This window comes from Paroedura picta, chromosome 3, assembly GCF_049243985.1.
Source record: "Paroedura picta isolate Pp20150507F chromosome 3, Ppicta_v3.0, whole genome shotgun sequence".
NCBI lineage: Eukaryota > Metazoa > Chordata > Lepidosauria > Squamata > Gekkonidae > Paroedura > Paroedura picta.
This window is the reverse complement of record NC_135371.1, coordinates 147,583,072-147,596,421: the sequence shown is the minus strand read 5'-3', so window position 1 is coordinate 147,596,421 and position 13,350 is coordinate 147,583,072. Positions and strand designations below refer to the sequence as shown.

At 47.8% G+C, this 13,350-nt stretch overlaps 1 protein-coding gene and 1 long non-coding RNA gene across 3 annotated transcripts in view; one reads left to right on the top strand and one right to left on the bottom strand.

Annotated features, from left to right (window-relative positions):
• Window positions 1-3,022: 3,022 nt before the first annotated feature.
• Window positions 3,023-4,499, bottom strand: LOC143833132 (uncharacterized). The gene is made up of 3 exons (XR_013229532.1): window positions 4,344-4,499; window positions 4,032-4,248; window positions 3,023-3,453 (listed from the first exon to the last, which is right to left on the bottom strand). It is a non-coding gene; the product is annotated as an uncharacterized LOC143833132 (long non-coding RNA).
• Window positions 4,376-13,350, top strand: part of TIMELESS (timeless circadian regulator) — a 45,828-nt gene continuing 36,853 nt past the window's right edge. For both annotated transcript variants that reach the window (XM_077328582.1, XM_077328583.1), the window contains exon 1: window positions 4,376-4,528. The gene's annotated coding sequence lies outside the window, so the exon portion shown is untranslated. The remainder of the gene's footprint in view (window positions 4,529-13,350) is intronic.

The window sequence follows — 13,350 nt, the reverse complement described above, 5'->3', positions numbered from 1 at the left end:
GAAAAATCTGATACTAGTGTTTTCATCTACTTTGGTTTTCTCTGCAAAAAAAAATTGAAAATAATTAGCTCCAGATGTCTACTTGCCCTTTGCTACTAATGCTAGTTGGTGGTATTTTTCAATGATGCTCACACAAGATCAGTGTAGCTGGCAGCATTCATTGGTTGCAATTTTTAATTTTAAAAAATTAAGAGTTACGTATCAGCAACGAACAAAGTCCCCTCTCCCCCATCCATCCTCCATCTGGCCTCCAGGGTGGGGAGAGGAGGGAGGCCTATATGGTGTCAAATTGGTTTGGCCTCAACCATAGGCCTGGCAGAACTGTGCCATCTTACAGACCCTGTAATAGCTCCCTTGGGGCCCTGGTCTTGGATGGTAGTTCATTCCACCAGGATGGAGCCAGGGCCTAAAAGGCCATGACCTTGGTCAAGTCTAGGCAAGTATCTTTGGGGCCATGGATTACCAACAGGTTGGTACCTGAAGAATGGAGTGCTCTCCAGGAGACATTTTGGCCATGATGGTCCCTCAGATACACAGGACCCAGACTATGTTGGGCCTTAAAAGTTAGTGCCTAAACCTCAAACATGATCCAGAACTCAACCAGCAACCAATATAGTTGTTGGAGGGCAGGTCATATATGCACCCTCCAAGGCATCCTCATGAGCAGGGGTAGTCAACCTGTGGTCCTCCAGATGTCCATGGACTACAGTTCTCATGGGAATTGTAGTCCATGGACATCTGGAGGACCACAGGTTGACTACCCTTGCTCATGAGGACACAAGAGGCCACATTTTGCACCACCTGCAGTTTCCTGGTCAGGTCCAAAGGTAGCCCTATGTACAGTGAATTAAACTGTATCCCTCCAGTTAAACTGGAGGGGATAGTTGCATGTCTCATAGTGGCGAGGTCTTCCAGGGCCAGGTAGGGTGCTAGTACCTTTACCTGCTAGGTGAGCTATCTTTATGATCTGAGCCTCCAGGCAGAGGGAGGCATCAATGATCACCTCCAAATCCCTGATAATGCGCAAAGTTGTCAGTTGCATACTGTCAAGGCAGAGAAGGCCCATCTCACCTACTGGTCCCTTCTTTCCCAGCCATGGGACCCCTGTCTTCGAGGGCTTAGGCTTCAGATGGCTCTGTTGGAGCCACCCACCCACCTGGTCAATGAGACTGGGTATCTGGTTGGCTGCCCATCAATATAGGTGGGAAGCCCCTGTCCTCGGGCCTGCTGTGCGCGGGGGAGCATATCAATGTTAATAGGGGTGGGGAGAGAATCATGTCCTGAGAATGATCTATGATGCAACTTTTCTTCCCTGCCAGCCACCCTCTGTCCCCAATCTTGGAGGAAGATCAGCCACTATAAGGCTGATTCCAATATTCCCACACTGGCAAGCTACAAGCTCATGGTCAACAGTGTCAAAGGGTGCTGCGAATTTAAGCAGCACAAGCAATGCTGACCCTCCCTCTGTCCAGCTGCCTCTGAAGGTGACTCATGAGTGTGACCAGTACTGTTTCCACCCCACGGCTAGGCCAGAAACCAGACAGAACTGATGCAATGATAAAGGCTAATTCAAGCATCCTCCATTTTTCCAATTCCATTTTACATTGTTGAGATAATGTTGTGACTAATTGGTAGGACATATGCAGAACTTCAAGAGCCTCTTGTGGCACAGAGTGGTAAGGTAGCAGACATGCAGTCTGAAAGCTCTGCCCATGAGGCTGGGAGTTCAATCCCAGCAGCCGGCTCAAGGTCGACTCAGCCTTCCATCCTTCCGAGGTCGGTAAAATGAGTACCCAGCTTGCTGGGGGGTGAAACAGTAATGACTGGGGAAGGCACTGGCAAACCACCCTGTATTGAGTCTGCCATGAAAACTCTAGAGGGCATCACCCCAAGGGTCAGACATGACCTGGTGCTTGCACAGGGGATACCTTTACCTTTTATGCAGAACTTCCTAAGATCTTGTGACGTAGCTATTGGAAAAGACCTTTCTTTACCTGTCTCCAGAGATCCAATGGGTGCCACAAGAGGGAGCTATATAACTTTCCTTCTCCACTTTTGTATCCATGTTGCTCAGATCACCTTACCTCTGGCTGTCACATGGTCTCTTATTAGAGTTGCCAGCCTTCAGGAATTACAGCTCATTTCCAGACTGCAGGGATTAGTCCCCCTGGAGAAAATGGATGCTGGCAACCTTCTAAGGTTCTTGTCCTCCATCCCCAAATCTGCAGGAATCATTGCAGATTTTCACGCTTTAGAATGGAAAGGCATTCAGACAAGCATGCAAGCAAAAAGGTCACCCAGCGGCAGAGCAGCTTCCACGGCTCCGTAATAATCGCAGCCACCACTGATCAGAGGGTTCGGGGCAGGGAGGTGGGCAATGGAGGAGACCTGAGTTCATGGGGAAGATAATGGAGCAGATATTAAAGGGAGCGATCTGCAAACATCTGGAGGACAATTTGGTGATCCAAGGAAGTCAGCATGGATTTGTCTCCAACAGGTCCTGCCAGACCAACCTAGTTTCCTTTTTTGACCAAGTAACAGGTTTGCTGGATCGGGGAAATTCGGTTGATGTTGTTTACTTGGATTTTAGTAAAGCTTTTGACAAGGTTCCCCATGATGTTCTGATGGATAAGTTGAAGGACTGCAATCTGGATTTTCAGATAGTTAGGTGGATAGGGAATTGGTTAGAGAACCGCACTCAAAGAGTTGTTGTCAATGGTGTTTCATCAGACTGGAGAGAGGTGAGTAGCGGGGTACCTCAGGGCTCGGTGCTCGGCCCGGTACTTTTTAACATATTTATTAATGATCTAGATGAGGGGGTGGAGGGACTACTCATCAAGTTTGCAGATGACACCAAATTGGGAGGACTGGCAAATACTCCGGAAGATAGAGACAGAGTTCAACGAGATCTGAACACAATGGAAAAATGGGCAAATGAGAACAAGATGCAATTTAATAAAGATAAGTGTAAAGTTCTGCATCTGGGTCAGAAAAATGAAAAGCATACCTACTGGATGGGGGATACGCTTCTAGGTAGCACTGTGTGTGAACGAGACCTTGGGGTACTTGTGGATTGTAAACTAAACATGAGTGGGCAGTGTGATGCAGCGGTAAAAAAGGCAAATGCCATTTTGGGCTGTATCAACAGAGGCATCACATCAAAATCACAAGATGTCATAGTCCCATTGTATACGGCACTGGTCAGACCACACCTGGAGTACTGTGTGCAGTTCTGGAGGCCTCACTTCAAGAAGGACGTCGATAAATTTGAAAGGGTACAGAGGAGAGCGACGAAGATGATCTGGGGCCAAGGGACCAAGCCCTATGAAGATAGGTTGAGTGACTTGGGAATGTTCAGCCTGGAGAAAAGGAGGTTGAGAGGGGACATGATAGCCCTCTTTAAGTATTTGAAAGGTTGTCACTTGGAGGAGGGCAGGATGCTGTTTCTGTTGGCTGCAGAGGAGAGGACACGCAGTAATGGGTTTAAACTTCAAGTACAACGATTTAGGCTAGATATCAGGAAAAAAAAATTCACAGAGTAGTTCAGCAGTGGAATAGGCTGCCTAAGGAGGTGGTGAGCTCCCCCTCACTGGAAGTCTTCAAGCAAAGGTTGGATACACACTTTTCTTGGATGCTTTAGGATGCTTAGGGCTGATCCTGCGTTGAGCAGGGGGTTGGACTAGATGGCCTGTATGGCCCCTTCCAACTCTATGATTCTATGATCCCGCCCCCCCGCCCCCCGCCGCCAAACAGCAGTCCTGGCAATAGCCTAGCGACGCAGAATGCGGCAAAGCCTTAACAGGACTTAAAGGGGCAACTGCAGGCTCCAGGGGAAAGCCTTCAAGGCGAGCGCAAACAAGCAACCCGCAACTTCGGCTCCTCCATCGGCTCCTCGGCGTATCAAGGCCGACCGCGTGGCATGACCACCCTAATTCCCTTGAAAGCTGGATGGAGACGCCATCGAGATAGCGCCTGCCCAATAATGACATCGAGGGAAGGCGGTCTATAAATGTATAATAAACACATAATACATCAAGTACAGCTTCCGTTGTTTTCATTCTTATTTTCTTTCCCTTTCACGACCCCCGGGCCTGGAAAATGCAGTCTCTCCTGACCCCGGGAGAGAGAACTGCCGATTTAAGAGAGTCAGCGTGTGGCAGCTGCACAAGTCCACGCAAAGAGTCGGAAAGGGGGGCAACCTGGGCTCCGCGGGAGTGACTTTGACTTGCGAGAAAGATCTTCCAAGATCTGCGTAAAAAAAATAAATTAAAAAAAAGGAGTGAGTGACTACGCAGGGAAACCCATCCGGCCGCCGCAAATGTTGCTAAGTCCCGCGGTGCTACCGGGCTCGTGCTCTTTTCTGTGCATAGGATGAAGCTGGTCCGGCGCCGTTGCCCCTTTAAGGCGGTCGAGAGGATTCGCGCGCCATTTCGAGCCCGGGCGGTGCTTGGGGGAAGTTTGGCCGGAGCGGTGGCTGACTCCTGCCTGAGCACAATGGGAGCGGCGCCCGGGTCTCTGCGCTCGTGACGTGAGTGAGCCTGGAAGCGGCATTTCAGGGCAGGGGCCCTGCGCTGGACGGCCCGGTCGCTTCCGAGCTCGGGGCCGAGGCAGGGGGGCCGGGCGAGTGGCGGGACGGGCGAACTCCGTGTGTGTGGGGGTCGTTTATGAATGTAATAAATAACTACCTATGAGGAACTAAAGCCCGGGGTCATGGCGCCTCTGGACGCCTCTTGCCTTGCAGACCCCACGGGGCGCCCCTGCGGCACTTCCCGCCGCCTCCCCGCCGAATTGCACAGCGCGGGCTGCTCTGCAGACAGTCTCCGGGTCGTGCTATCAAAAGGCGAGCGCGGGCTCGGACCTCCGTGGGGCGGGATCGATTTTGTGTCCCGGGGTTGCTCTTTGAAATCGAGGGCCTGAAGGGAGGGGGCTGGGGTAGCTGACGACTAAGAAAGCTGCCTCTCCGGCTGCCTCCCTGCCTAGAAGAGCTGGTTTTTATACCCCGCTTTTCACTACCCGAAAGCTGCTTGCAGTCGCCTTCCCTCCCTCTCCCCACAACAGGGGTAGGAGGGGCTGAGAGAGCTCTGACAGAACTGCTCTGAGAACAGCTCTGACACGACTGTGGCGTTCCATTATTACAGCTATCATTCATTGCTGGATTTTCCTGTGCGGACAAGGTGGACGAATTGTCCTTGTGTGCAATAACGAATAATGCTTGGCTGCAGCCATCTGTAGTCAGAGGGTCCACTCCGAAGGGAGCTTTGGCTCTCAAACGCACCTACCCTGAAAATCTGAACTCGCTTCTAGCCCTTCGACTGCACACCAGAGCATAGCTGCCCTCTGAAACTGCTTTCCGTGGGGCTGCCTTCTTTGCAAGCAGCTTTAGGAGGGTGATTTGTAAAGCCTGATCTGCCCTACATATGTCAATGGGACGCACTCCCAAATACAAAAGATTGGAGTCCTAAGGCAGGGGTGGCCAGACTCTGGTGTGCCAGATGTCAATGGACTACAATTCCCATGAGCCCTAGCCAGTATACTGGCAAGGAATTGTAGTCCATGAACATCTGAAGAGCCACAATTTGGCCACCTTCTGTCCTAAGGGGAAATGGGAGAACAGGTGGAAATGAAACCTCCATGTTCCTCTTCTGTGTCTGTGTGTGTGTGGAGAGGGGGGAGTAATATGGGGAAGCTTTGGCTGTTGTACTTTTGCTAGTGGACCTTCTGGCAACCCCCAGGTAGGGGCTTGAGTTCTGGAAGGGCAGCAGATCAGCCTGGGGGAAACAATAGCCTTAGAGGGTAAACTCTGATATACCATGAAGTTGAGGAGAAACAGAAGCCCTTCCCAAATACTCTGTGAATTTCCCAAGCCAGAGTTGGCAACACAATTGGCTTACCACTGTGGGGAAGCAAGCTGCTTAATGAGATGGATTTTTAGTGTCTTTTGATGAGTTGTTGAAAATACCTGCGGCAGGCTTTCTCAACCAGAGTTTCCTGAAACCCTGGGGTTTCTTGATAACCCTGGAAGGGTTTCCTGAATGGGTGGGAGTTAATTAATTAAAAAATATTTTTAAAACTGTAAAACATTTATCAGGTGACCCTCCCTCCCCCCTGGCTAGTAATGGGTCTGGAGGGGTAGGAAGGGAAGGGGCCCCGGGTAGGCATGTAGACAGCTATGCCTCCCAACCATATTCTGCACGATTGTGCCACTGCTGGGGTTTTTTGAAGCCTGAAGAATGTTTCCGGGGTTTCTGAATGATAAGGCTGATCTGAGGATACATTAGCAGTGGGGGTAATGGATGAATATGGTGGAATCTGCTAAAATATAAGGAGGTGGATCTACCAGCTTGTCCAGTGTGGTGTACTGATTAAAAAGTTGGATGAGATCTGGGAAGACTTGAGCTCCAGCCTATTGTAAAGCTCACTCTGTGACCTTGGGCCAATAATTAATTCGGGCACTAACCTACCTTATAAAGTTTTTGTGAGGATAAAATCAAGGATAACAGCCAGTCTCAGAAGAGGAATCTGGTGTTTTAAATATGCGACCCACGAATGCCACCCTGATTTCCTTGAACGAAGGGCAGGATTAGGGTTCTGCAAGTGGTGGCTGGGGTTGGCTCCTGTTAGTGAAGGTTTTTGCAGCTCCTGCTGTTGAAGCAACTCCTTTTCTTGATGACTGAAAAGGGGTAACCGTGTTAGTCTGTTGGAGCCAAATATAATGAAAGCCCAATGGCACTTGAAAGACTAACCTCATTTATTTCAGTGTGAGCTTTTATAGGTTGCCACTCGCTTCACATACATCCTTTTCTGCCTTCTATTTCTTCTGTGTGTTAAACCTCCCAGTAAGGGCATGGCATAATTCATGGCTGTGTTCCACTGAAAATATACTTTGCACGGGAGGAGGGAAGCTTGTGTGCTTCAGATAAATCCACTTGACCTTTTGTGGTCTCTTATTGGCTGATGCATTACCTGTTTCTGCTGGGGACAGGTTGCTAACAGTCTGTCAGTTTTGAAAGCAGTGGTAAGGCCTTTCCTTTTGGAAATTACAATAGGGGAAGGCCTCTCTTAAGATACGAATCTAAACATAGAAGCCTGACTGCTCCATGTTAAAGTTTCCCAAGGTTGATTCGAGGTAAGGATAGTATATGTTGTCTGTTGTGTTGCGGTACTCAAAAGATATATGCTGTGATTTAACATGGCAGGGCACAAGCTGCCCAATTGGACCCCCCCCCCATGTACAGTTGCTATCTAAAAGTAGCAGCTTACAGTATTTCTGTTGTCATTCCACCAGCGATTTATTGTCATTCATTTTGGAAGAATTGTGGTTCTAGTTTAGGAGGAATCTAGGTGTCCTGCTTCTGGGTTTTGCTTTTTTGTGTGTGAGGAAACTGTAGTTTTTCTTTTCTGAGCAAATGCAAAACATTGCTACCATTAACACTGGAAGCACAGCACCAGTGTGTCTTTTGCAATTGAGAGTGCTATGTGGGATATGTTTTCCGCATACTGTGACTAGCAATGGTATTAAATCTATGTGTTATGTGCTTATTTTGTTTATTATCATTTTTGGGTTGGAAAATGGGATTAAAACCTTTTTAAAAAAAGATTGCACTCAGGTTTGTTTGCACTTAAAAAAAATCTTAAGGATTTTTGTTGTACTCTTTACAATGTTAATGTTTCCTTGTAGTGCCTCTTAAATGTAAAAATAAAGTTGTCTCCTGGCTGACGGGGGGGAAAAAGCCCCTGCCCTTTTCTTCAGGCTTAATAGAATATTTTGTATCTCTGTGGCATGAAAAGATTAAACCAGGGGTAGTCAAACTGCGGCCCTCCAGATGTCCATGGACTACAATTCCCAGGAGCCCCCTGCCAGCATTCGCTGGCAGGGGGCTCCTGGGAATTGTAGTCCATGGACATCTGGAGGGCCGCAGTTTGACTACCCCTGGATTAAACCAACCATTTCTGCACATTAAGCCTCGATTAAAGGAACAGGAAATTTTGTTCCAGAGCTATTGGCAACCCTAATTAAAATACTAGCAAATTATATCTCTCTTATTATTATAAATCTCACTCTCTGAACAGCAGTGCCCTTCCAGTTGGTGACTGCTTTTAATCTTTAAAAAAAGCTTTATAGATGCTGTGCCCATCGTGTACAAATAAATAGGTTGTATCATTACTGAAGTCGATTAGAGCTAAAAGAAAAGCATCACTTCAGAAACTGTCTAAAAAGGCTCTTGGGGTATGTTTCAGCCAATGCCACCATTTCAGGGGTTGAACTAGATGGTCTCTGATGTTTCTTGTGATGCTGTAATGGTTGCCTGGTTATCTAGCAGAGCCTCAGGAAGCACTCTGATGAAAAGGGACAGAAGATCAAGGGGGACCAAAGGGACATCAGTAGATGAAAAGGATTAGGCATATAGTAGGGCAAGAGTGCGGAACATGAAATAGCCAAGGGCCATTCCACACCGGGATCCATGTAGCAAATTGTTTGCTGAACAAAAAATCGCCATTTTAAATAGTGGAATTCGTCGTTATGCATACCTGCCTTTGTAGTGGAATCCAGTTGCGTTTCTATCGTTTCCCACAGGGTTCCGGTCTCGGCAAAAATCGCTAGCCAGGAAGCGCTATTGCTGAACTGTGTCCCGCCCCTGGCCGTCAAGCAGCCAATGGGCGGTCGTTATCATGCTCCCAAACAGCCCCTTTCCCTTTAAGGGAGGTGTTTTTTTTTTTTTTTTAAACACACCCGTTGCAACGAATATGCTTTGATTCGTTGCAACTGAGAGACCCATCCAGCTAGCAGGTGATGTTTGAGCTGCCGTTTCATCGTTGCCACGCTCCCCCCAAGTGAACCCCCCCCCCACGGGCGCGATTTTTGGCCGAAAACAGTGTGAAAAATAAAGTGAAAATAAACCAGCAAACGGGTCTCTGCGATGCTTGTGCTTGGTGACTTTAAACAGAGGGACTGCAGCCGGGGAAACCTCGCTGGGTAAACGAAGGCTTGCCGGTGCGTTGATCTCCGCTCGCTCGGAGAAAAAAAAATGGCGATCGCTTCGCCGGAAGATCAGAGGAGAGAGCCAGGAGGAGGGACTTAGCAGAAACCGCAACAATGGTAACGCACAGAACTTTCCCGCTAGTGTTGCAGATTGGTTGCAGGAGTGTAGCGCTTTCCGGAGGGTGACTCCACTTTTTGGGATTTCCCTGAAAGCGCTACAACGAAGCGCTTTTTGCGGATCGGTTTCAGGAGTGTTGCAGATTGTCAATGACGTTGTGCATAACGGCAAAACTGTAGCGATTTCAATTAGTAACCATTGTGCTATTTTGAACGAATGCAGAACGGCCCCAAGTGCTGTCTTCTGTGGTTGCATGGTTTTAAGGAGGAAGAAGCAGCAGCATTGGTTCTTACATGCCACTTTTCTGAATGAGTCTCAAAGAGGCTTACAATCACCTTCCCTTTCCTCTCCCCACCACAGACACCCTGTGAGGTGGGTGACGCTGAGAGATCTCTGCTATTACTGCTTGGTCTGAACAGCTTTATCAGTGTTGTGGCGAGCCCATAGTCACTCAGCTAGTTGCATGTGGAGGAGGAGTGGGGAATCAAGCTTACCGGATTAGAAGTCCATGTTCCTAACCACTACACCAAGCTGGTTACACCAAGGAGATGTTTAGGGACCTATAATTATATCAAAGACTTACTGTAATTTGTTTTCAGACAAAACATTCTCTGCCTGTGGGTGCAACTCTCATTACTCTTTTATCCTACATGAATGAAGATGACGATGAGAGCCGGTGGCATAGGTGGTTTCATATATTCAGTGATTATTTTTCAGATCCCTGAATCTTTTTTTTCCAGATAGTTTATCTAGTAGTGTGTAATGGTTTTCCCATCATTTTTGTTGTCTATTTTAAAGGAATGAGTTTTCCCTCAAACGACGGCATATTAAGCATCTCAAGAAGCCCCGCCGGACTGCTATCGCTTAGAAAACAGATTTTGATTCACAATTTGTCCGGCCTCCTTCCTCCCCCAGCTAAGCCAGCTTTCACACTTAATGAGACGGGCAGTGTGACTGGCCTCTCATCTTCCGCTCCCTCACTGTATTGTTTGATATGCAAACAAACAATAGTGGTGTCTCATCCCCAGTCATCACGTTGTGTTCGTGGCTGCCCTGAGCAACACACGTGTGGCCGATTGCTGCTCTTCTTCACAGGAAGCAACTAACCCTTTCATCTTGTCGCCTGTGTCAACGGCCGTTCATTCACTGTGGTTGGTGTCTGGGGAAAGGGGGAGTTGGTGGTTGACTCACGTGGCGGTCCCTGAGAACTCCTGGGAGCATCCTTGGGTCCTGTAAACCTTGCCATGTGAACCACTTGCCTGAAGGCACACGTGGCTCAGACCTACAGCGAGTTGTATGGCAGAAACCAGAACACACATTGTCATTGTTTCAGTGCGCTGGAAAAATCCATCTGCAGGCAGAAAAGCCCTCCGAGCTCTGTTCAGCCCTCACAGGGTTAAATTATAAGAGGAGATGGTTTTTAAATTAATGTTAAGTTGTTTTTATTCAATTATTTTGAGTGAATAATTGTTTTGGGTAATTGGTAATCATTAAGTCTGTTATTAACTGCCCAGAGTCAACCCAGATAGGGTGGTATACAAATAAAATATTTATTTAGGTGCTGCATGACAACTTTGGCAAGGCCGAGGGGTTGATAATCTAGGATGCCCTCTTCCATCAATAGTGGGGAAGTTAATTTAGTTGCATAGGTTTTTGGCTCTGGTTTGGGCCCCCAACTGCAGTTGGCTATTCCCGAGTTTCTGAGTAGCAGCATTGTTCATCTGTGGTTTCTTCCATGGTTTCTCTCAAGCCATCTTTGCTGTGATATTTCCGGGTGGTACACAGCAGCAGCGTGTTTGCAGCAGGTGGAAGCTATGCTGAACTTCAAAAGATGCTACCCATTCAAAACCAATTTTCCTCCTACACAGCCACCACTTCTTTCCCCCATTTTTTAAAAGGTGAGCTTTTAAAAAATGACAATAGCTAGATCATGATAGTATTTAATCTTATGACTTACCATTTACGTTCTGTGAATTCCCAGATTTTAAAAACAAAAATTTTCCAGTCCTTTTCATGCCAGGACACACTTGTTCCCTTCTGTATCCATAACAAAAAGAGCTAGACAATATTTTATGAAAGCTGAAGATTCTGATAACCCTCTTGTGCTGCCCTAGCTGGGCACACGCAGGGCTAGTGCAAGGGCGAGCACGGTTACCGAGTCAAGCGTTCAAAGCACGTACCAGAGAGTAGTCAAAAGTCCAGTCCGGGTCTTATCAGGAATTGTTAGCTGACAAAGTCCAAAGGAGAACTGAAAGAGTTGTCGTTTATCTTTACCAAGGTCAAGCTGGGAATCAGTCAAACAGAGCTTCACATCGGGAAGCAGGAAACCAGTCAAGGCAACAGGTGGACCTGTGCACAAGGTTGCAGCCACACTGGGAAGCACTTCTGCTGTGCTTAAGAACAGGCTGAGCTGTCACAACAAGTGGCTGCACCTGGCACTCAGCCTTCCTCCGATGAATGAGCCCCACCTGAGCCCAACCTAGCCTGTTGTTGTAGTCTAAGCTGAGCACTTTGCCTGCGTGTTGCCAATGTTGTCCTCCTGCATTCCCTCCTGCACTCTGGAGATGAGTCTGGGCTGTTCAGGGGTGTTGCTGCAGGCTGAAGTAATGCTGGTGCAGAGGGCATGGTGCTTGTCTGGCTGGGACCTGGTTGTGACTCCCTATTGGGACTTGCCTCTCTAAGCAGCACCCTGCTGCTTTGCTCCAGCTCCTCCACTTCTTCCTCCAAGGGAGCTGGCAGAATGAGCTCAGGCAGTGGTGCAGAGGCACCCTCTGGAAACGGGGCCATGACACCTCTAGATAGTTATAATGTTGTAGAGCTATTACCTATGCACCCAGTGCTGTAGGAGGAATGGCTGTGGCAAAGGAATTGGGCCGGGAAAGGACAAGGAACCCCGCTATTTGGAAACCCTGTTGCTGATGCACTTAACTGGCCATTGCAAGGGCAATGGGAAAACAACATGAAATTGTTGCTGGGTTAAATTCTCCTTCATGTGCCGGACAGTTACAAACCGTTCTGTGGATAACCTACGTTCTGTGGATAACCTACCCGACCGCCTGACCAACGAGAGGATGGGGATGCTGCACTTTGTGAGCAGCTTGAGAAAATATCCAAGTGGCAGGACCTTGTCATCATGGGTGACTTCAATTTCCCAAATGTGTGCTGGGAAACAAACTCTGCAAAGTGTCCTCAGTCATACAGCTTTCTGACCAGCCTGCCTGACAATTTCATTTATCAAATGGTAGATGAACCCAGAAGAGGTTCAGCCATACTGGATTTAATACTGACCAACAGGCAAAAGTTGGTGAAGGAGGTGGGGACCCTAGGGGGAAGTGACCACGTCCTCATAGAATTCCTTTTGAGATGTGGAGGCAAGGAAGCTTGTAGCCAGATGCGGATTTTGGATTTTCGTAGGGCAGACTTTAATAAACTCAGAGATATGATGAGTGTCATACCATGGATAAGAATGCTGGAAGGGAAGGGAGCATGTGAAGGGTTGGCAGAAAGAAGAAAACACTGCAGGAGCTCTAAGAAGCCTATTTGGATGAACAGAGAACTTCAAGAGAAACTAAGAAAGAAAAGGGAAATGTTCAGGAAATGGAGGGAAGGACAGAGCTCTAAAGAAAAGTACCTACAGGTTACTAGGCACTGTAGATCAATCATCAGAAAGGCCAAAGCTGAGAGTGAGCTAAGATTGGCCAGAGAAGTCCACTGTAACAAGAAAAGATTTTTCAGTTATGTGAGGAGCAAATGTAAAGTAAAGGAGGCAATAGGCCTACTGTTGGGTGCGGATGGACAAACTCTAACGGAGGATGCAGAGAAAGCAGAAAGGCTCAGCGCCTATTTTACATTTGTTTTTTCCCACAGGTCAAAGGGTTTAGGCACATCTAGAGATGGCAGTAGCCAAGAGATAGTGTCTGGGTGGCAGGTTGATATGAACAGAGAGGTTGTTGAGAGGCATTTAGCTGCACTGGATGAGTTCAAATGCCCTGGGCCGGATGAAATGCATCCGAGAGTGCTCAAAGAACTTTCCAGAGAACTTGCACAACCCTTGTCCATCATCTTCGGGACCTCTTTAAGGAATGGAGAAGTCCTGGAGGACTGGAAGAGAGCAAACGTTATTCCGATCTTCAAAAAAGGTAGGAAGGATGACCCGGGAAACTACAGACCAGTGAGTCTGACCTCTGTTGTGGGTAAGATAATGGAGCAGATATTAAGGGGAGCAATCTGCAAACATCTGGAGGACAATTTG